The sequence below is a fragment of the Myotis daubentonii genome, chromosome 16, assembly GCF_963259705.1.
Source record: "Myotis daubentonii chromosome 16, mMyoDau2.1, whole genome shotgun sequence".
Classification (NCBI taxonomy): domain Eukaryota; kingdom Metazoa; phylum Chordata; class Mammalia; order Chiroptera; family Vespertilionidae; genus Myotis; species Myotis daubentonii.
The window spans coordinates 53,663,112-53,682,834 of NC_081855.1; the positions used below are offsets into that span (position 1 = coordinate 53,663,112).

At 58.0% G+C, this 19,723-nt stretch overlaps 1 protein-coding gene and 1 long non-coding RNA gene across 3 annotated transcripts in view; one reads left to right on the plus strand and one right to left on the minus strand.

Annotated features, from left to right (window-relative positions):
• LOC132219066 (uncharacterized) lies at nucleotides 1-14,656 on the minus strand. Its single transcript, XR_009449360.1, has 2 exons — nucleotides 14,518-14,656; nucleotides 1-183 (listed from the first exon to the last, which is right to left on the minus strand). It is a non-coding gene; the product is annotated as an uncharacterized LOC132219066 (long non-coding RNA).
• Nucleotides 14,181-19,723, plus strand: part of GPRC5C (G protein-coupled receptor class C group 5 member C) — a 14,945-nt gene continuing 9,402 nt past the window's right edge. The window contains exon 1 of one of the 2 annotated variants that reach the window (XM_059671114.1): nucleotides 14,181-14,458. The gene's annotated coding sequence lies outside the window, so the exon portion shown is untranslated. Of the gene's footprint in view, nucleotides 14,459-14,624; nucleotides 14,838-19,723 lie in introns of those variants that run through there. The other variant, XM_059671115.1, reaches the window with a different exon arrangement.

The window sequence follows — 19,723 nt, forward strand, 5'->3', positions numbered from 1 at the left end:
TGGGTTCTAATAAAACTTTATTTATAAAACAATCGGTGGGCCAGGTTTTGAGTGTAGTTTGCTGGCCCTGCCAGGGCAGGTCTGAGCATCCCTGAGAATTGGCTATCCTCGCTAAACTCCCACGGACCCGCCGTAGCCATCCAGGTTCCTGGCTGTGCACCACCGCAGAGAGGAGGAGAGTTTCTGGGGGGGGGGGTGGGGGGAGAAGCAGATATTTGCTTGAACGGAGCACCCGCGCCCCACCCCGGCCAGTCACTCCACCTCTGGCCAGTGTATTTAAACCTGAACAGATACCTCCCCAGTGAGCACATGTTTGCAGCCGCTTAGAGATGAACAAGGAACCAGCTGCCTCCCAGAGGGTATGTGAGTCTAGAGAACAGTCTGGAAGCCTGGGGAGGGGCCAAGAGCAGAAGTGTTTTTATTCTTACTCACATCACCTGGGGCTAAAGATTGGGCTACAGTGGGAAACACCTCAAGGTTCAAGTCTCGGAGCTGCTGCCACTTACTAACCGAAGGACCTTGAGCAAGTTCCATAACCTCTCGAGCTTCAGTTTCCTTGTTTTACGAAATGGAGATAAAAATAGTACTTAGTTCCTGGAGCCCGAAGGTTTCGACCAGATAACCTATGGAAAGCATTTAACACAAGACCTGATAGACGTGGGCAAGACCAGACCTGTGACGGGACTGTTGGTTTACTCACCCGGCACCTTCCCTGTGTCAGACCTGTGCTAGGAACTGCTGAGTTAAACCGTATAGGATACTCACAGGAACCCTAGGAGGTACCCCATGTTACGGGGGTGGGTTGGGGGTGGGGAACCGAGTCTCAAAGAAGCCATCATGTGCCCTAGGGCACAAAGATTTGCTTTTGTCAAAAGGGGGCGAGAAGAGTACATTGACAAGAGGCACAAGAAGGGCAGAATGGGAGTGGGCGAGGAGGCTTGGGAAACGCCACAGACAGATGACAGGGCAGGGAGGCAGCCCGTTGGAATGACTGTTTTCCCTTTCTGGAGAGGAAGAGTTCAGCTACCTGAGCCACCATGAGCTCAGCCGGGGGCCCGTCTCTTGTACACCTGCCAGTCTCTACCGGGAAAGCTGACTGTTAGGGGCGCAAAGATTCTTTGGAGATTGTGGGTGGACACCCCAGGCCCCCACTGAGAGGTTGAGTCCATCCCTCCACACCCTAGTATCTGGCTGCTTTGTGACTCTTTGACCAACGGAATATGGCCAAAGTGAGGCCAACCCTTATCTGCACCCAGCCCTTGAGAGACTGGCCATTTCTATTGACCGTTGGAGTCAAAAGCTGCCCCTTAAGAAGCTGGGGCCACACTCTGGAGAGAGAGGCCGCGTGGAAGAGCCCTGAACTGCCATCTAGGACACCCAACCCAGTCAGGCCTTCAGATGACCACAGACCCAGCTGCTCTCCGATTGCAAATGTATAGAGACCCCGCCCCATTCGCTGAGGAAGAACTGGTCAGCTGAGCCCTGTCAACCTACACAACCACGACAGATAAAAATGAATCACCAGGTTAAGCACTGAATTTGGGGTCCTTTGTTTACACAGCCCTCAGTGACACGAATCCTCTGGAAGATTCATCTCCTCCCCAGTCGTATTCACTGGCTACTCTGGGGCAACAAGGACCCGCAAGCTCCAAAGTGCACAGTCCCTCATGGATGACTCGACCGCATGGTCTCCTGGGTAACCATCCTTGGTTGCAGAGCATAGTTGCCGGACCTGCTGCTCCTTCCGGGGTTGGTAGGAAACCCTTAAATGAAAATCAACATCTGCCAAGCAGCCAGATGCTCCTGGCACTCTGAGCAACTCAAAGGGACATGCGATGCCTTTTATTTGACCAGCATTAAGCAGCTTAGCAAGCACTCCAACAGATTGAACCTCCTGTCACCCGTGACAACCATAAAAGGCAGCGGGGCAGGCCTGGTTCCTCCTGTTACAGAACAGGAAACTGCCCGAGACCACACCAACAGGCGTGGCCGAGCCAGGGCTGGAAGCCAGGGCACCTGGCGACCCGTCTACAGGCCTCCTTCACGCTCACTCTATCCCTGTTGTCCCCGGATCATCCTAGACAGCAGCCTGGGACCTGATCGGGCACATTTTCCCAGGTTGAAGGAACAGATCATTGGAGACGAGAAAGTATCCATAGGTGCCAAGTACGTGCTGTAGTTACGGGCCCTGAAGTCACCTTCCTGGGTTCAGGTGTGGCTCTGCCCTGAGCTCGAGTAACTTGGCAGTTACTTCCCTTGCTGAGCCTCAGTGTCTGCATCTGTAAAGGTAGATGCATCTGGGGGGAAGGGAGGGCCTTGGAGGCTGTCTTGAATGGCAGAGCACCGTGGAGGTGACCCTCAGTGATTCTGAATGCCTTGCTCTCCAGGAAGTGGTCCGACCTCCCCCAGGCTGCCATGCTGTGAGGAAGCCCAACTAGCCGCATGGGGAGGCCACACTGAGAGGTCCTGAGACCACAGGAAGAGAGGACGATGTTTGCCTAGTCCTACCTGCCTCAGTCCCGGACTGTTCCAGCACCATCCACGGTCTGATTGCCACGGTATGACAGATTGGAAGCCAGAACCAGCCAGCCAAGCCCTCCCCAAATTCCTCACTCAAAGAAACCGGCGATTGCTGTTTGAGGTCACTAAGTTTTGGGCTCATTTATTGTACAGCAATAGGTCACTGGAACAGAATTGGCTGGGAGGTTTGGTGGGTTAAATGGTGTTTCTCTTCCCCACCCCCTAAGAAAAGATTCGCTCACCTGGAATCCCAGAATGTGACCTTATTTTATCAGGGTTTCTGCAGATGTAATTAAGGTAAGGGTTTTGAGAGAATTAAGGTGGGCCCTACATCCAATGACAAGTGTCCTTATAAGAGACAGAAAAGAAGGCACAGATAACAGAGAAAAGTGCCAAGCCCAGTGGAAGGCAGAGATGGAGTGATAGGAGGCCACAAGCCCAGGGCTGCCTGGAGCTACCAGAAGCTATAAAAAGCAAGGAAGGATTCTCCCCTTGAACTTTCAGAGGGAGCATGACCCTGCTGACACCTTGACTTTGGACTTGTGGCCTCCTGAACTGCGAGAGAATAAATGTCTGGCCACGTAAGCCACGGAGTTTGTGGTGGTTTGTTGCCGCCCACTCCCAGCCTCCAGAACGGTGAGAGAATCCGTTTCTGTGGCTATAAGCCCCCCGTTTTGTGGTGCAGTACAGTAGCTCTAGCAAATGCCTGCAGCATGCTTCCATCTCTCCTTTGACATGACCCTCCCAACAACCTGTTAGTGGCTCTCAGTTACCACCTGTGATGGCCTCCCTCCAAGGTAGCCTCTACGATCCCACCTCCTGGAGTTCCCTTCATGAAAACGGCTGATCTGGCACCAACAAGATAGTGTGGAAACAACAGCCTGCGCGTTCCATGGCTTAGTCACTGTGTTTCAGTTCTGCCTGGTCCTCTCTCGGAACACGTTCCCAGGGGAAAACCCACAACCACGCCCTGAGGCCGCTCCAACGGCCTGTGGAGAGTCCACGTGCTGAGGAATCGAGGCCTCCAGCCACCAACCAGCTCTGTCTGAGGGCACCGTTTAGGAAGCAGACCCTCCAGCCCTAGCCCAGCCTTCAGATGACCACAACCCCGGCCGACATCATGGCTGCAGCCTCATGAGGGACTCCAAGCCAGTACCCCAAGTTCAGCCACTCCCTGACTCCTGACCCATAGAAACTATATGTCACCATGTTGGTTGCTTTGTACCACCAAATGGCATGGTAATTTGTTACGCAGCATTAGCTAGCCAATACACTTTTTCCTATCCCAACAGAGGCAGCATGTGTGGTAGTTAAAAGTGTAAGTTCTGGGGTCAACTATCCCTTACTAGCTAATGACCTTGAACAAGTTACTTCAGCCTGAGTTCCCTCATTTATCCTTATTTATTTAAGGATCGCTGTATCCACCTTATAGACTACTGGGAGGAGCAAAGGAGTTAATACACAACATATACAGTCCCTGGCCCATCGTAGACACTCATTATTATTGTATCAGAGAGAAAACAGCTCGAGAGAAGTGAGGGAGAGCCCCATGGCCACACAGCCAGCTCCTCAGCAGCCAGGCCGAGTGCTGAAGCCAGGTCTCCTGTCGCCCTGTCCAGGGCTCCTGGTTTAGCTTCCCAGCCCACATCCCATCCCAGGACGCTTCGCTGCAAGCACTGGCAGCAGCTGGCTGTGCACACTGTGCTGGGGGTAGGGGAGGGGCACGGCCAGTTGGGTCAGACTGTGGCCCTTGCCCGGAGGAGAGCGCCCCAGCCCCTGCAGGAGGGATGTGGACAGGCATGAAGAGCCGGCAGCAGCCGGCTGGGCACCCCTGAGAGGAGTTCTATGGATCACATTTCACTGTCAGAGTGGGTCCAAGGACAGGGACTGAGCCGTCCCAGCCCTGGTAGGAAATGGCCAGGAGGAGAGCAGGACAACTGCTCTGAAACGCAATCCGGTATTAGGGCGCAAGGGGTGTCGGGAGTCAGTCTCACTGCACGGCGGCTTTCGTTCGAGCAGATCAACATGACCTTGCGCCAGCAGAGGCCTGGGAGCCACGGGGCCCCTCGAGTGTCTTTCTTTGAGTCTGGGCACAGGCTCCACATTCGGTAGCAGGAGGCGGCGAAGGGTGGCAGGGAACGAGGCCACGGAAAAAGGTGCAGAAATAAACAGCGGTGGCATTTGAACTTTTCCTTTGGTGTGTGTTTTTTTTAAATATATTTTTAATTGATTGATCTTATTTTTAAAAATATGTTTTTATTGACGAGAGAGAGAGAGAGAGAGAGAGAGAGAGAGAGAGAGAGAAAGGGAGAGGCATAGAGAGATAGAAATATCAACCATCAGCTGCCTCCTGCATGCCCCCTACAGGGAGTCAAGCTCAAAACCCAGGCATGTGCCCTGACCTGGAATCGAATCATGACCTCTTAGTTCCTAGGTTGATGCTCAACCACTGAGCCACACTGGTCGGGCTAACTGATTGGTTTAAAAGAGAGAGGAAAGGGGAAACATTGATGTGTCGTTTCACTTACGTACGCATGCACCGGTTGATTCTTTCTTCTTTCTCCATCACCATTTATCCCCTCTATGCCCTCTTCCACCTCCACCCCCACCCCCCCACCACCACCCCCACCCCCCCACCTGCCCCACTGGCTGACTCTGGTATGTGCCCTGACCAGGGACTGAACCTGCCCGGGGCCTTGGTGTAGCAGGGCGATGCTCTAACCGACTTGCTCACGGCTCGAACCTGACCTTTGAATGAGCAATAACATCACGTATGGAAATTGCAGGCAAAGCACCTCCAGGTGTGCTTGTCACTTTCTGGTGCTGCCGCGGGGCCAGGTGCCGCCCTGGTGAAACATCAAGGAAGGTGCCTGGGCGCGGTGTTTCCTAAGTTGGCACTGAGCAGTCGCAGAATACGCCTCCCCGACGTATGCGACTGTAGCGCAACGAGGATTTTGAGCTGATGACTTTGAAACCCAGCCTACGCCGGAGAAGCCCTGCGAACACCCCGCTACCCCGTGTGAGGGAAACGCACATGTATTCAGAGAATGTCCGGTGTGCGGCGTCTCCCGCTCTGTCCCGGGAAGAGAAAGATGGCTCTAAACCTCCTGCTATCCAGGGAGAGGGCACCCACCTGCATCTGCACAACAAAACCTGCTCTCGCTCCTCACACGTTCCCTGGCCACCCCCGCACCCACTTCCCCACACCTTCCTTTCCGTGTCTGCAGCGGAAGATGGGATTTAAGCCTGAATTCTAAGCCACCCCTTTGAGCGCCTCACTTTCGCCTGGGCGTCTCTTATGGATACAGAAAGTGTTCATGTTAACGAACGTGTTTGTTTTTCTCCTGTTAATGTATCTTTCGTCAGAGTTTCCAGCAGAGCACTTAGGAGGGTAGAGGAAGCGGTATTCTCACCCCCCCACCCCACCCCTGCCCCCATCACCTTGACCCAAAATGCCCAGTTCAGGCATCCAAGGCCCTTACATCACAGGCTGCTGAGATTCCCCCTGGAGCATTACCATGTCCAAAAAAAGGAGTTAGGGTGTAAAGGGGCAAGAGGGGACGCCAACCGGAAATAACGCAGGGACTGCCTCTGACCTCTGACCTCTGACCTCCAGGAAGAGGGAATCTACAAGGGGTCTGGCCGAGAAAACGTTTTCTTCTGGACTCTGCCCCTTCCCCCTTCCCGAGACTCTCGCCTTCCAACAGGCACGGATCCAGGGCCTTCGAATCCTGTGGGTCCGTGTGGGCAGTTAGACAGACCCGAGCAGCGCCAGGGCGATGGGCCAGGTGCAGAAGGTCACCAGGCGGAAAGCCCCGGGCACCCAGCAAGGGGCAAACCTGGGAAAGCAAGGACCTCGCCACAAGGTGAGCTTTCTCCCCAGCATCTCGCTGGTCATGCGGCTGAGATCCCCTGACCTTTCCCCCCTGACCTCTCCTCCCCTGACCTCTCCCTCCCTGACCTCTCCCCCCCTGACCTCTCCCCCCCTGACCTTTCCCCCCCTGGCCTTTCCCCCCTTGGCATGTCGCTAGTCATGGGTAGACAGACCCCTTGGAGGAGGAACAAGGGCCCAAGAGTGACCTCATGCAACTCCCATGCATCCCTTGCACAACCCCTCCTTTCGGCATCCACCTCTAGGGCTAACCTCCGGGCCTCCGTGGCACTGCAGCTCCAGGGCCCGGAAACGCAGAAAAAACAGACAAGCGAAGCCACGTCCAACCTCAGGACCAGCTGCACTGACACTCCCGGCCCTGGCGCCGACCAATCGGTGGAGACCGCCACCCGGAAGGGCACCCCTGGAGGGCTGACGAAGATGCTGGGATCCTCCCTGGGACCTTCCCTAGCCCCCCTACCTGCCCCCCAGCCCCCACCCTTCAAAGCCCTCCAGCCGGCTCTCCCTCCTGGAGCACAGCTGTGCTTCCCCTCCCCCTCTCCCCACCCCCAGGGCTGCCTTCACCCTTTTCTCTCCTAAGCTCCAGGGCCTTCTTGTGCCTCTGTGACCGGTTCCCGGAGTCCATTTCTTCCACGGCTCACTTCTCCTGCCCTGTGACTTCCCAGACACACTTTCTCTTGCAGTCAGGACACCAGGCCTAGCCTTGATGTCCACCGCCGTGTGACCTCGGGTGGGCTCTCTTCCCACCCCGGCCTCCGGTTCCCACTGGGATAGAGCCGACCTCATCACCTCGGCTTCTCCGAAGACACGCACGTCACGGCTTAGCTTGGTTGTGAGGTGGGTCTGACTCTGACTCTCACCTTTTGTGACCTAAACTCCGTCCTGACACTTGATGGCTGACACTGCAGAATCAGATCAGTCTCAAAACAGAAAGCAGGCCCGGCCTGTGTGGCTCAGTGGGTGAGCGTCGACCTCTGAACCAGGAGGTCACGGTTCAGCTCCTGGTCGGGGCACATGCCCGGGTTGTGGGCGCGATCCCCAGTGTGGGGTGTGCGGGAGGCAGCTGATCAATGATTCTCTCTCATTGCTCTCTCTCCCTTTCCCTTCCTCTCTGAAATCAACAAACAAAACCCAGAAAGCAAAAAGGCCCTCAGCGGAAACCCAGCCCTGGATGTAACTGGAGGGGACGATGGCAGTCGGCCTGCGAAGGGGTTAATGCAGCAGGGTGGGTACGGGACGAACCCAAACTGAAGGGAAACGACCACATGAGTGACAGCAAGACTGCAGGCTGTTGCAGCAGAGGCTGAAGTCAAGGCTGTCTGCGGCCACGTCCCACTTCAGCGCAACCACAGCTGCCATTAAGACCCTCACATGCGCCATCGGCGGTTCGGAAGTCAGCACAGTGGCTGGACTCCGCCTTACCGTCAGAGGGGAGAAGAGCAGCGTGCAGACCAAAGGGCTAAAGTTTCAGCGGCCGCCCGGCGTCCGAGCTGCAGCACGCTCCCAGAATAGCTCCAAGTTCCCGGCAGCCTTGGTGGCTTTGCAGCTGGGCTTGGGCGGGACGGAGGGGGGGGGGTGGATTTGAGGGGGGTGGGCAGCCCCAGGCAGCGCAGGCAACAGCTGGGACTGGACACCGCCCAGAAGCCAGCTGGCTGGCCCTGCCCTGCCCTGCTGGAGGCGCCATCTCTGGTGAGTGTGGGCATGTCTGGCTCTCTCGTGACACCCTGGCTCTCTCCCATCACCTCGGGGGGCCTGGATGAGTTCGGAGTCAGGGGCACCCTCAAACCCCAGGTGGGGGCGCGGGTCTCCTGGATGCTGTGCAGTGAGCTGTTGGTGTCTGGTGAGGCAGGTGGCAGGCTGAGTGTCTCCGAGGCAGGGCAGGCTGCAGCGTGTGCAGAGAGCACGTGACCACAGGGGCCAGCCGCTGGAGGAGGAAGGGGCAGGGGGGAGGCACAGCCCTGCCACCGGTTGGGCAACTGCCTGGCGCAGCGCTGCCCTGGGGCTGGCTCCTGGAGCTGCAGGGCTTGCTGGGAGCAGGGAGCCTGCCTGCTTGACACCCGCTCTGTGACCCACATCCTCTGCGCAGATGCTTCGTCTACGTACCCCTCGCAAATAGTTATTGAGGGCCTACCACAGACAAGGCTCTAAGAGAACACAGCGGTGGATCAGCTGCAGACCTTCCCCTCAAAGGGCGTTTGGGGATATAAGACATGTACCTACACCAGCAGGAAGGCAGGAAAGGTGAGCGCTCGACCGGAGATGAGAAAAGTGCTTGGGCCCGAGCACAGCGCAGGCCCAACAGAGTTCAAACAAATGGGCTCTGATCCACGGCGAGTCACTCAGCCTCCGTTTTTAAATCGATAAAATGGAGATGGTATCTGCCTTATTGAACTCCCAGGGTTGTAAAGATCAAACGCATAGAAAAGACACTTGGAAAATGGAGTGGTGCTCTGCAGAGGTGAGCCGCTGTGGTACTGCATCTGCAGACTCGCCAGCGCTGCTCTGCGCTTCTTGGCCTGGGGTTCTGGGAGCCGGAGGGAGCCCAGGGTTCGGGGCAGCAGCAAGGGCCAGCCTAGACCCTTCCCCCTAGAGAAGCTGAGAGCCTCTCTCGGTTCTTGGCCAATCTTCCCACTGACAGGTACTGCCCACTTTTTAAAAATATGTCTTTATTGATTTTTTGAGAGAGAGGGACAAGGAGAGAGAGATAGACATGTTGATGAGAGAGAAACATCATTGATCGGCTGCCTCCCACAAGCACCTTTCTAGGGATCGAGCCCGCCACTCGGACATGTGCCCTGACCGGGAATCGAACTGAGATCTCTTGGTTCCTGGGTCAACGCTCAACCACTGAGCCACACCGGCCGGACTGCCCGCTTTCCTTGCATCCAACGCTGTCATATGGGCTGCCAGGAAGGGTACGCATAACACCCAGTCAGTTCTCCACGGAGCCTACCACAGAGGTAAGGAAGGGGGCGGATACCTATGTGCGAGGCAGTGCTGCCAGGGGCTCTGGGAGGGCAGAGGGCGATGGAGGGCTGTGGGGTGGGTTCACCCGCAAAAGCTTCTGGGAAGAGCAAAGGGTTTTAAAGGGGGACTGATTACAAGAGGCTGAAAGCGGGGGAAAGTGGGGCAACATGAGTGAAGCCACAGGAAGGCCAGTGCGGTGGCCTGACTCAGAGCTGACCTGGGGCTGGAGTGGCCACTTCCTGTGGGGAAGAGGAGTGAGATGGGGCTGAGCCCAGGTGGAGTGCGGGTTGCAGAGGCCTTGAATGCCGGGCCAGGGAGTGTGGCCTTTTCAGTTACAGGCAGTGGGAGCCAGTGAAGGTGTTGTGAGCAGAGAGCCGGGGGAAGTCAGAAATGTCCCACAATGCGTGGGGGTTTGCAGGGGGACTGGAGGTGAGGTAGACGGCAAACCCACCCTGCAATGTTCTCAGATCTGGGGTAACACTGTACCAGAAGGTGGGGGGCCTACACGCAGCCCTGTTTGCATGTTTTTGGGGAGAAGGGAGGAGGGAGTTGAGAGGCCCACATCCTGGACCCTCAGCTTTGACCCTGGCTCCTAGACTCACTCCGCGGGTGGGTGGAGGCTGTCCAGGCCTGGGCAGCTCGGGAGCCAGCCTCTTCTTCCACAGGAGGTTGGTCAGTGGCCACTGAGCCCTGGATGGGCGGGGGCGGGGCGGACGGGCTCCGCATCAGGTGACATTCCAGCAGGCTCCACTGCAGGCCCACTTCCGGGTACATTTCCAGAGGATCAGCCATGGGCAGCCAGTTGCGTGAACGAGCGTTTCACTCACCCGGCCCCTGCCCCTTGGCTTCCTGCCTCTTAAGGGGCCACCTGGGTACCTGGGTCCTCTCACAAAGCCAGGTGGCACCTGCTGCTCCAAGCAGGCAGTGCCCTGAGCCCAAGAGAAAGGGACACACGGCCAGGCACTGCACCCTGGGCAGTCACCGGTTAATACCAGGGCCGGGGCAAGCAAAGGGCAAATGCAAACTGTTTACCACACGGTTCCAGGCACCTACGGGTCAGGGAGCCAAGCCCCGCCCTCCGCTCAGCAGGGAACTATTTTCACTCCACTGGGCCCAGAATGCCAGCCCTGGGCGCTCCCCCCCTGGGAAGTGGGCCTCCTGCTCCCGGGGGAGGAAACGGCTCCCGAAAGGTTCTGCCAGCTGGAACGGCACTCCAGGACTCCTGCCACCCAGGCAAAAGGGAAGTCCCTCTAGGGAGCCAACCGCACTCCAGGCAGGCTCCTCCAGGGGCCAAGCAAGGCCCCGACTCTGGACCCTGCATGCAGGGCTCTGTGGGTGCAGGGAGGCCGGCTTCTCCAGCAGGCACCGGGGCTTGTCTGCGTCCCAGGAAGGCCTGGTACCGCTGGGCAGGGCAGGTGCAGGCAGGTGCTGCATGGTGTGCAAGGCCCTTGGTGTGAGGGGGAGGTCAGCAGTGGACTGCCGTCCAGGGGCTGCCGCACCTCTTGCTGCCATTTTTTTTTTGGACCATAGAGTAATGGGTCTGCCACGTGCCGGGCTCTGGGCCAGATGCCAGGCACAACAAGACGTGAGGCATGCCCCTTGAGCAGGGCACAGTGTAACTGGGAGCCAGTCATCTAGAAGGCTGATTAAGATACACTGGGTTCCCCAGGCCGCTGAGGCTCAGCTGGTTGGAGTGTCGTCTTGTGCATCAAAGGTTCGGGGGTTTGATTCTGGCTCAGGGCACGTACCCAGGCTTCGGGTCCGATCCAGGGCCGGGGCATGTACAGGAGATACAGGAGGCAACGGATCGGTGTTTCCTTCTCACATCGATATTTCTCTCTCTCTCCCTCTCCCTTCCTCTCTCTCTAAAATCAATAATAATAATAACAAAATAATAAAGGAGATACACTAGGATCAATGATCAATAAACAAATGCATAACAGGCCCTGGGCAACAGGGTTCTTTCTGGGGAAGGTGAAGACAGCTTTGCAGAGGAGGGCCACTGAGGCTGAGCTTGGAGGCAGGACATATTTTTAAAATTTGGGCCCAAGGAATTTGGGGGGTGGGAGGGCAAGGATGTTGGCGGTAGAAGGAACACCATGGGCGAAGGCTATTCTGATGTTAGTCAAACAGAATTAGAAGAATGTTGGAGAAGCAGCTTCTAAACCTGACAGGACTAAGCCTCAGAGGGGACGGACTACAGAGAGGCTGACCACGGAGCTTCTGCAAGTGCCTGGCTGTGTGAGGAACATTCTAGACTCAGCTCCATGTGGACTTCACAGCAAGATGTGGAGGTGGTGTCAGACCAGTTTTCCGGTAGAGGAAAGTGGGGCTCAGAGAGAGGAAGTGACTTGCCCAGTCCCACAGCTGGCAGGGCTGCTCTTGACCCCTGGGCCTGGTCAGTACCTTAAACTGTCCCAGGTCCCAGAAGGTAGTTTCAATGGGCCCGCGGGAGCTCCAGCCCCACGTCAGGGCAGGAGGGAGCCTGCCACCCCTCCAGGATGCATCCATCCGGGATCCCTCTGAACAGTGAGTGGCCAGTTGCCCTAGGGGACCGCTCTTCAAAGGGTTATTTTTAATGCAAATGGGAGTTTATAAAGCTTATCGATGCCTATGGGTTGTTATACTGGGTGAAGGGCATTTGGGGGCACAGATGAGCCTATAGTTGGAGCCTTAGAAAGCAAGAGCACCGCCCACAGATCGTCCCTTTTAGCCACTCCAGGCCCCCAGTGGCCAGCAGCACCCACGGCCTCTGACTCACAGGGGTGGGGGGGGGTGAGGCTCCCCACACCTCCACCTCCAGGCCTCCCACCTCTCCTAGCACAGGGCACCAGGGCACCAGGGATCCTGGGGCCCAGGCCATCTGCCCCGAGGGCCGTGCTTGGTTTTGAAGGCAGATCCTGTTCCAGAGTGAGGCCCGGAGAAAAGGAAACAAGCAAACAATTCTCAGAAAACTGCCCTACATTTCCCCCGCTGTCACAGCACAGGTACAGGCACAGGCACAGGCTGGCTGCGGACAGCTCAGCGGCTGTGGCCGGCCGGTACAGATAACTCCCAGCGAGTGGCCAGGCACCCGGTACCCCAGCCTTCCCCCTGCCTGGGCCTAGATGTAGGGGCGACTTGCTTCTTGGGCGGGGTCTCTGTAGGGTGAAGGGGTTCCTTCTCAAAGCTTGAGAGCACACTGAGAGGGAGCCACAATCCACGGTGTCTCCCCGAGGTCTCTCAGGCCCCTCCCCATCTCCCCATCTCCCTTCCCGCCTCAGTGAATTGGCTGGTCACCTATGCTAATGAGTGGCCCCTCCCAGCCACTGACTTGGGCATCAGTAGCCTAAAGCAGCTGCAGCCCTGGGCCCGTGGCTCTCGGTCCGACCGGCTGCTCCCCGTTTCACGGTGGACACCCAGCTGCCTGGGCCCTGCGTGGGGTGGGGGTGGAGTTAAGGCAGGGAATTGCGCTCTTCCGCTTCATATTTCAAAGAACTGAAAGAATTCCCTCATCTCCCAGCCCAGCCTGCGAGGACCAGGCACAGGAAGGGAGACAGGGCTCTAGGAAACCTGGGCCCCGCCGCCAGCTCCTGCCGCTGAGCAAACAGTCCCTCCCAGAGTCCGAAACGGCGGTGCGCACGAGGCCAGGCGCGGCCGGAGGTTTATCGCTCCGCAGCTCGGGGTGATTCACGGAGTTAGACTCCTGGTTGTCATAGATTGAGGCTCGCAAACAAACAGCCGGAGAGATTCCCCTCCCCCACCTGGCCACCCCGTAGCCCGAGACCAGCTGCCACCCCTCCTCCCCGCTGCGCCCCCCCCCCGCCCTTCCTCCACCCTCTCCCCCCCTCCCCGGGCGCTCCAGGCAGAGCAAACACGCCCCGCCACCGGCAGGCTCTGACCGCGCGCCTCGGGCGATCCCCCAGGCAACTAGCATCACGAGACCCAGCACCCGGGAGACCCAGCGCCCTGCCCCCCCCCCCCCCCCGCCCCGTGTCCCCGGGGCCCCGGCCAGGCCCAACCACCTCTCCCTTCCCGGTGCGCCGCGGCCCCGCCGGGCCTCCCGCGCGCGCTAACTAGGCCCCGCTGGGCGCCCGGGACCGCTCAGCCCCCCTCGCGCGGAGCCCGCAGCCTCGGGGGAAGGCAGGCGGCCGGAAAATCTCTTGTTTACTGGGCCGGGGAGGCCCCAGCCTGGATTCGCCTCCTCAATTCCGCGGCTCCCTTTCTCCGGGTTCCTGGAGGGGAAAGGGTAGCCACCCGCTGATCCTACCCGGAGCAGGGCGTGGAGGTGGGGCGTGGAGAGGGCCGAGGGTACCCGAACTCGTGGAAAAGTCCCTCGGCGATGGGAAGGGCAGGACTGGGAGTTAGGGGCGAGTCCTCCCGGGCCAGGTTAAACGCGGCACCCAGGGGAGCCGAAGCCGAAGGCTCATGAGGACAAGTCGGCACAGGGATCGGGGACGTGGGGAGAGGAGCGCGCGCTCAGAGTTGACCCGAGTCAGGGCGGGTCCCTGGAAACCCAGGCGCGGGTTAGTTGGGGTTTGGGGAGAAGTTTGCTCACGGTCCCGAGTGGTTCTGAGCTCGGCCCACTGCCTGAGGGGCGCGCACAGTGGTGTTCCCACGCACACTTGGTGGCCCAGGTGCCGGGGAAGAGCCGCGCACGCAGGAGGCGGACGCTCGGTGCGGTGTGTCCACGTGTGCAGGCTCGGGGAGGGGAGGGGGCACAGAGGCGTGAAAAGGCGGACTCTGTGTCTGAGTGTGCGGCGAGCTGTGTCTGGCGAGTGTCTCATGGGAGACCCAAGACGAAGGTGACAAAGACTAGGTGTCCACCACGGAGAGACGCCCCGGGGTGGCCCCAGGACGTGTCTGGGAACGCGCGCTGATACCGCGGGGAGGGAGAGCCCGTTCGCGAGGTGCGCCGGGCTGCACCCCAGATCGCTTTCTGGAGAGAAAGCGCCGAGTCCAGAAACTGAGTGCGCGCGAGTGTGCGCGCGCCCGCGTGCGGGGGGCGTGGCGGTCAACAGCAACAACCCACTGGCCAGCTCGGCCCGAAACTCCGACCTCCCTCCCGGGCCGGGAAGTGCGACTCGCCGGAGCCTGGAGGTGAGCCGCTGGGGGAGGGCTGGGCGGGCTTTGTTACAGTGTAAACCGATTGCACATACCTGGGGCCGCGCTCGCCCGATAAGCGCCTGGATGGAGGTGATGTCACGGTAGTGCCGGCGCCGGCCCACCCTCGCGGAGAGAAAGGAGCCGAGCCCGGGGAGAGGCCAGCGTGAGAGCGAGCGACCGAGCTCGGCCAGCACAGCCCCAGTCCGTGGAGAGGCAGGCCCCCGAGCTCCCGCCCCGGCCCAGGCACCCTCCGCCAGGGCTGGGCCTGGCCCCGCGCCCTGCACCGCGTCCCTCCCACCTCCGCCCGCGCCTCGCCTGGGGCTGGAGTTGGCCCCAAACCCCGCGCCGGAGCCGGCCCGGCGGCGCGTCCCAGGTAAGGGCTGCTGCCTTCTCTGCCCTCCCCTCCCCTCGGCCGCCCGGAAGAGTCGTGTTGGGCCGGCGGGGAGTGGACGGGGGCAGAGAACCGGGGGCGGAGGACGCCGCTCCAGCCCCGCTGGGTCGCAGAAACTTTCCAAACCTGCTCGGGACTGGGGGCGGGGAACCCGGCGCGCGGCTCCGAGCGGGAGGCGGCGGGGAGAGCTCCACAGTTAGGCTCTCCAAGGTGTGCCCCCTCCAGCCCCACTCCCTCCGCGAGGCTACAGTCCACAGCGGCTTGTGGGCGGGTGTCCTTTCCGCTGCCCGCTGCGGCGCACGGGAGGGCAGGTTTCGGAGGCCAGAGAAAATGGGGAGAGCCCGGCTGCCCGGCTCCTTCTGCTCCGGGGTTCAGGGGAGCGTCGCTGCGGGCCCCATGGGGGGGGCGGGGGAGTGAAGAGGGGAGCATTCAGTCTTGCTGCGCGGAAGTTTGGGATTTCAGACGATCCCAGAGCCTCGACTTCTGGCAGCGTGGCTTCTAGACCCCTTCCCCCCCTCCCCCCCTCGATGGCTTTTCCAGGGCCCTTTCAGCCTCCGAGGTGGAGTAGCGCCCCTTCAGCCCCAGGCCGGCAGTTTTTCACCCAGGAAAACCCCGTCGCTCAAGAATTCCACAGTGTTGACCCTAAAGCAGGGTGTTTGCGCCTGGAGGCCATCCCCCACCCCCTTGAGCCTTAATGTGTGGCTGGGGGGTGTCTGGGGGGTGGGGGAGCAGGGGTGAGGCACATTCCAGAGTGACAGTTCCAGAGCAGACCTTTGGATGGGGGACTTCCAGGTTTGGAATGCTCTGGAATTTGGCCCAAATGCGCACCCGTGTGGAGGTCTAGGCCGGGGTTCCAGGAAACCCCCCAAAATCCTCCTTCTCCCCCCCCAACACACTGACACACCTGGACACTGAGGTAGCTCCTTCCAGGCACCCGAGAGGAAGGAGGATGGATGGGAGAAGGGGAGGAGGTGGAGGGCGGTCAGTGGGTCCATCCATCTCTCTGACGGCTGCTGAGTGGCTTCCGACGGGGAGGAAGGAGGATGCTCAGGGTCACTTCTGGGGGAGCCTGGTGCCTCCGGGAGGCGCTCTAAGGGTCACGGCCCTCCTGGGAGGTAACCTGGCCTCGGTCTGTATCTGTTACTCCTGAGCCTGGGAGACCGATGGGCGCAGGATGTGAAGCATGGGGTGCTCTTTTGGGGGTGGCTCTCAGGCCTTTTTGTGAATTGAGGGCGAAGGGGAGGAAGTTGGCTGCTGGAAAAGTGGGAAGGCGTCGCGTCCTTGCTGGGCGAAGCCAGTCGGGGCTGGCTGGGCCCTGAACCCACTGGCCCTCGGAGGCCTCTCTGCTCCCCCAAGGGGGAAAGCGGGCAGAAGGGGATTCTGGAACTGGGTTGGGCGGAGTGGCTGAGCCTGGGGAGAGGCTGGTTTCAGAGGTGATTAAAGATACTTGTGTGGCTGATGGCAGGGAGCGCATGACGCACAGGGGCCCTTTGGTCCAGAAAAGAATCTATCGGAGGCTGGGGCCGGGTTGCAGCCGAGATGTGGGGGAAACTCGGGGGGCAGAAGGAGGGTCCCCTCCTGGGTCCCACTGAGAACCGTGCAGCAGAAGGTGTGACCCCGAAAGGAAGGAGGCAGGGCTGGCAGGGAAGTGGGCAGAGTCCGTCCAGTGAGTGATTTTCAAGTGCCCGCCGTGTCCAAGGCAGGGCGTTCAGTGTGTCTTGCTCGCGACCCTCAGACCTCGGAGCCTGGTAGGGGAGACACGAGCACACACGAGTCTAACACTCAGGTCTCAGAAGGCTCAGCCTCGCAGAGCAGGCTCTAGGGACCCATGGGAAGGAGAGTCTCCAGGCAGAGCTGGGTCCGTTTCATTGAAGTCCGTTCCCCCTTCACCATCTTAAAGGTGGCACCCACTGACTGGCTCAATCTGCACTCCTGGAGGTCAGACTTGTCTGAGTTACCGTCACCAAGTCTCCTGCTGGCTTCCAGGGGTCGCTGTCCTGGGCAGTGGACAAGAGCCCGGTCCACCCGGCCCAATTTCCCCACCTGAGTCAGTGTATCTTGTCTCCCCTCTCGCCCTTGCTTTTGCCAGGGAGTGGGAGACAGGAGACCCATCAGGGCGGGAAGATGTGTTGCCTCTGGGGATGGCAAGTTTCAAGGCCTCATGTTACCTGGATGGGGAGGAGGGGCGCATTCCTGTTTCCTTCCCTGGAAATCCCCTTGTTGGGGCCACCCAGGGGAGACTTGCGGGGGTGGCCCTGGCCCAGGGGTACAGGCAGTATGGATCGAAGAGCAGGATGGATCGAGGAGGAGTGGCCTGTAAGGGTCGCAGGGCTAAGTGAGGCTTGGTGTGGTGTTTTCATAGAGACGTGGCTGTTGTCAGACTTGAACTGGTGGCACAGGCTTAGCATCCTTCCTCCCACGTCCACCCAGGCCTGGGATCTTATGTTGGAAAGGATCTCTCGGATCGGCGCATTCCGGCTTACCTTGGGTCTGGATCTTTCAGCCGGATGAACGTGTCCTCAGCAAATCGCTTGTCTGTGCCGTGTGCCAGACTCAAATCTTAAAGCACAACCCTGGTTATGCCGCCATCAGGCAACAGAACAGCCTTCCGGGGCTCCCCCTTGCCGTTAGAATAATGCTCCAAACCCCTTCCCTGTGGCATTGCTCCTCCGACTCCCGCTAGCAACCCAGTTCACGCGTGGGGAGCTTGGTGGAAGGTCCCGTTCTGCCTTTTCGGACCCCCTGGGCTGGAGGAGCTTCCTGCTCTGTGTTTCGGTCGTGCCTTCTCTCCCCCAGAGGCCACGTCTGCTGTGTGGCGCTACCTTATTCCTCACTGTGTAATTTTCTTGTAGATCTATCTTATCTCTCCTGATAGATTTTTAAAAAAAATGTACTGATTTCAGAGAGGAAGGAAGAGGGAGAGAGAGAGAGAAACATCAATGATGAGAGAGAATTATTGATCCGCTGCCTCCTGCACGCCCCCTACTGGAGATCGAGCCCGCAACCCGGGAAGAGGCGGGTGGGATGAATGAGAAGCCCTGAAGATGTGCAGATGCCGGGAGGCTAAGTCTGGGTGGCCATTCTCAGGGTGCGGTTCCTCATCTCCCAACTTCACCCCAATCGCTGGCTGCCTCGCTGTGAGCCAGAGATGCCCATGACGGACTGAGTGCTTAGGATCCTGTATGTAGCAAGACACCGTAAAGTCCCGCCTGGAGCGATTCAATGTTTCTCCTTACCCCTCAGCCCTTCCTGACTCCCTTCTCGGTCCCACACTTGTAAATACAGCGTGTGCTTTCTTGATCTACGATTACACACAGTCTCCGGCAAAAGATTATTTAAGTCACGACATAGGGAAACCTGCTTTTACATCGGAAGCCAGGAGAAGTGCCAGTTATTTAGGGGGAAAAAAAGATAGAAAAATTCACACAGAATGTTAATTTATTACGAGTGGATGGGTGGTCACTTCTTAAGGTGTTTAAATGTTGTACACCTGGAACTAACATAATGTTGTATGTCAACTGTAATTGAAAAATAATTTAGCCCTAACCGGTTTGGCTCAGTGGCTAGAGCAGCCGTGGGCAAACTACGGCCCGCGGGCCGGATCCGGCCCGTTTGAAATGAATAAAACTATTGAAAAAGAAGACCGTACCCTTTTATGTAATGATGTTTACTTTGAATTTATATTAGTTCACACAAACACCCCATCCATGCTTTTGTTCCGGCCCTCTGGTCCAGTTTAAGAACCCACTGTGGCCCTCGAGTCAAAAAGTTTGCCCCCCCCTGGGATAGAGCGTCAGCCTGCAGTCTCAAGGGTCCCAGGTTTGATTCCGGTCAAGGGCATGTACCTTGGTTGCCGGCACAACCCCAGTAGGGAGTGTGCAGGAGGCAGCTGATCGATGCTTCTCTCTCATCGATGTTTCTAACTCTATCCCTCTCCCTTCTTCTCTGTAAAATGTCAATAAAATATATTTTGAAAAAAAGAAAAGAAAAATAATTTAATTAAAAAAAGAGTTAATGGGAAAAGCAAGCTTAATTGAACGACGAGGAGGTAGCTGAGAAGGCGGAGATGCCTAAAATATCTTTAAGGGGCACGTGGGATAGCCTCACGGTTGTTGAAAATGGGTGATCTTGATTATGTCAGTTACACTTAATTTATGAATTTTCTTCTTCCCGACAGTAGCAGTGTCCTTCCACGTAATTGTGGCGAGACGATTTATATTGACTGAGATTTAGGATCTTTTGTTTCCTTTTAGAAATTAAGGAACCAGGAATGGTGAAAACGTAAGGGACTAAACCTCCTCCCTCTCCCTCTTCCCTCCACCCCCAAAATGGGAAGAGAGAGGTGGTGGGGAGGCTAGAGTTGGATCGTGCCATTCCCCTGCCAGCCGCTAGTGGTCACTGTCAGCCAGGAAAGCTCGGTTGCTGTCTTTCTGGCGAGTTCCTGGGCCCCAGGGGTGCGAGGAAGAGGGAGGGTTATCGCTAGTATTTGAGCATAGAATACCTTTAAATGTGGAGCACCTGCGTTGCATGGAGTTTCGGAATTTACAACTTAACGTTTTAGAGCATTTACATTTTCTGTTCCCCAAGTACATGTCAAGCCTTTGGTTGGGAAACTCATTGATTTGGTCTTGTATTTCCTTTAACCTCCACATTCTGTACTTCCGCCTCATACAGGGAACATCCACTTGCCATTGAGAGCAGAGCTTGGCCTCCCTTGGTAAACTGCAGCCGGAATGGGCGAACGAGCGGCTAGAATAATAAGTTCGCTTCCTGGTGTGAATAAAAGACATTTTCCTTGCTTTCAGCGGCAGTGTTTTCGCGTTTTCCATTATAGATTCATTCCTTTGGGTTCTGCATTGCCCTTGCCT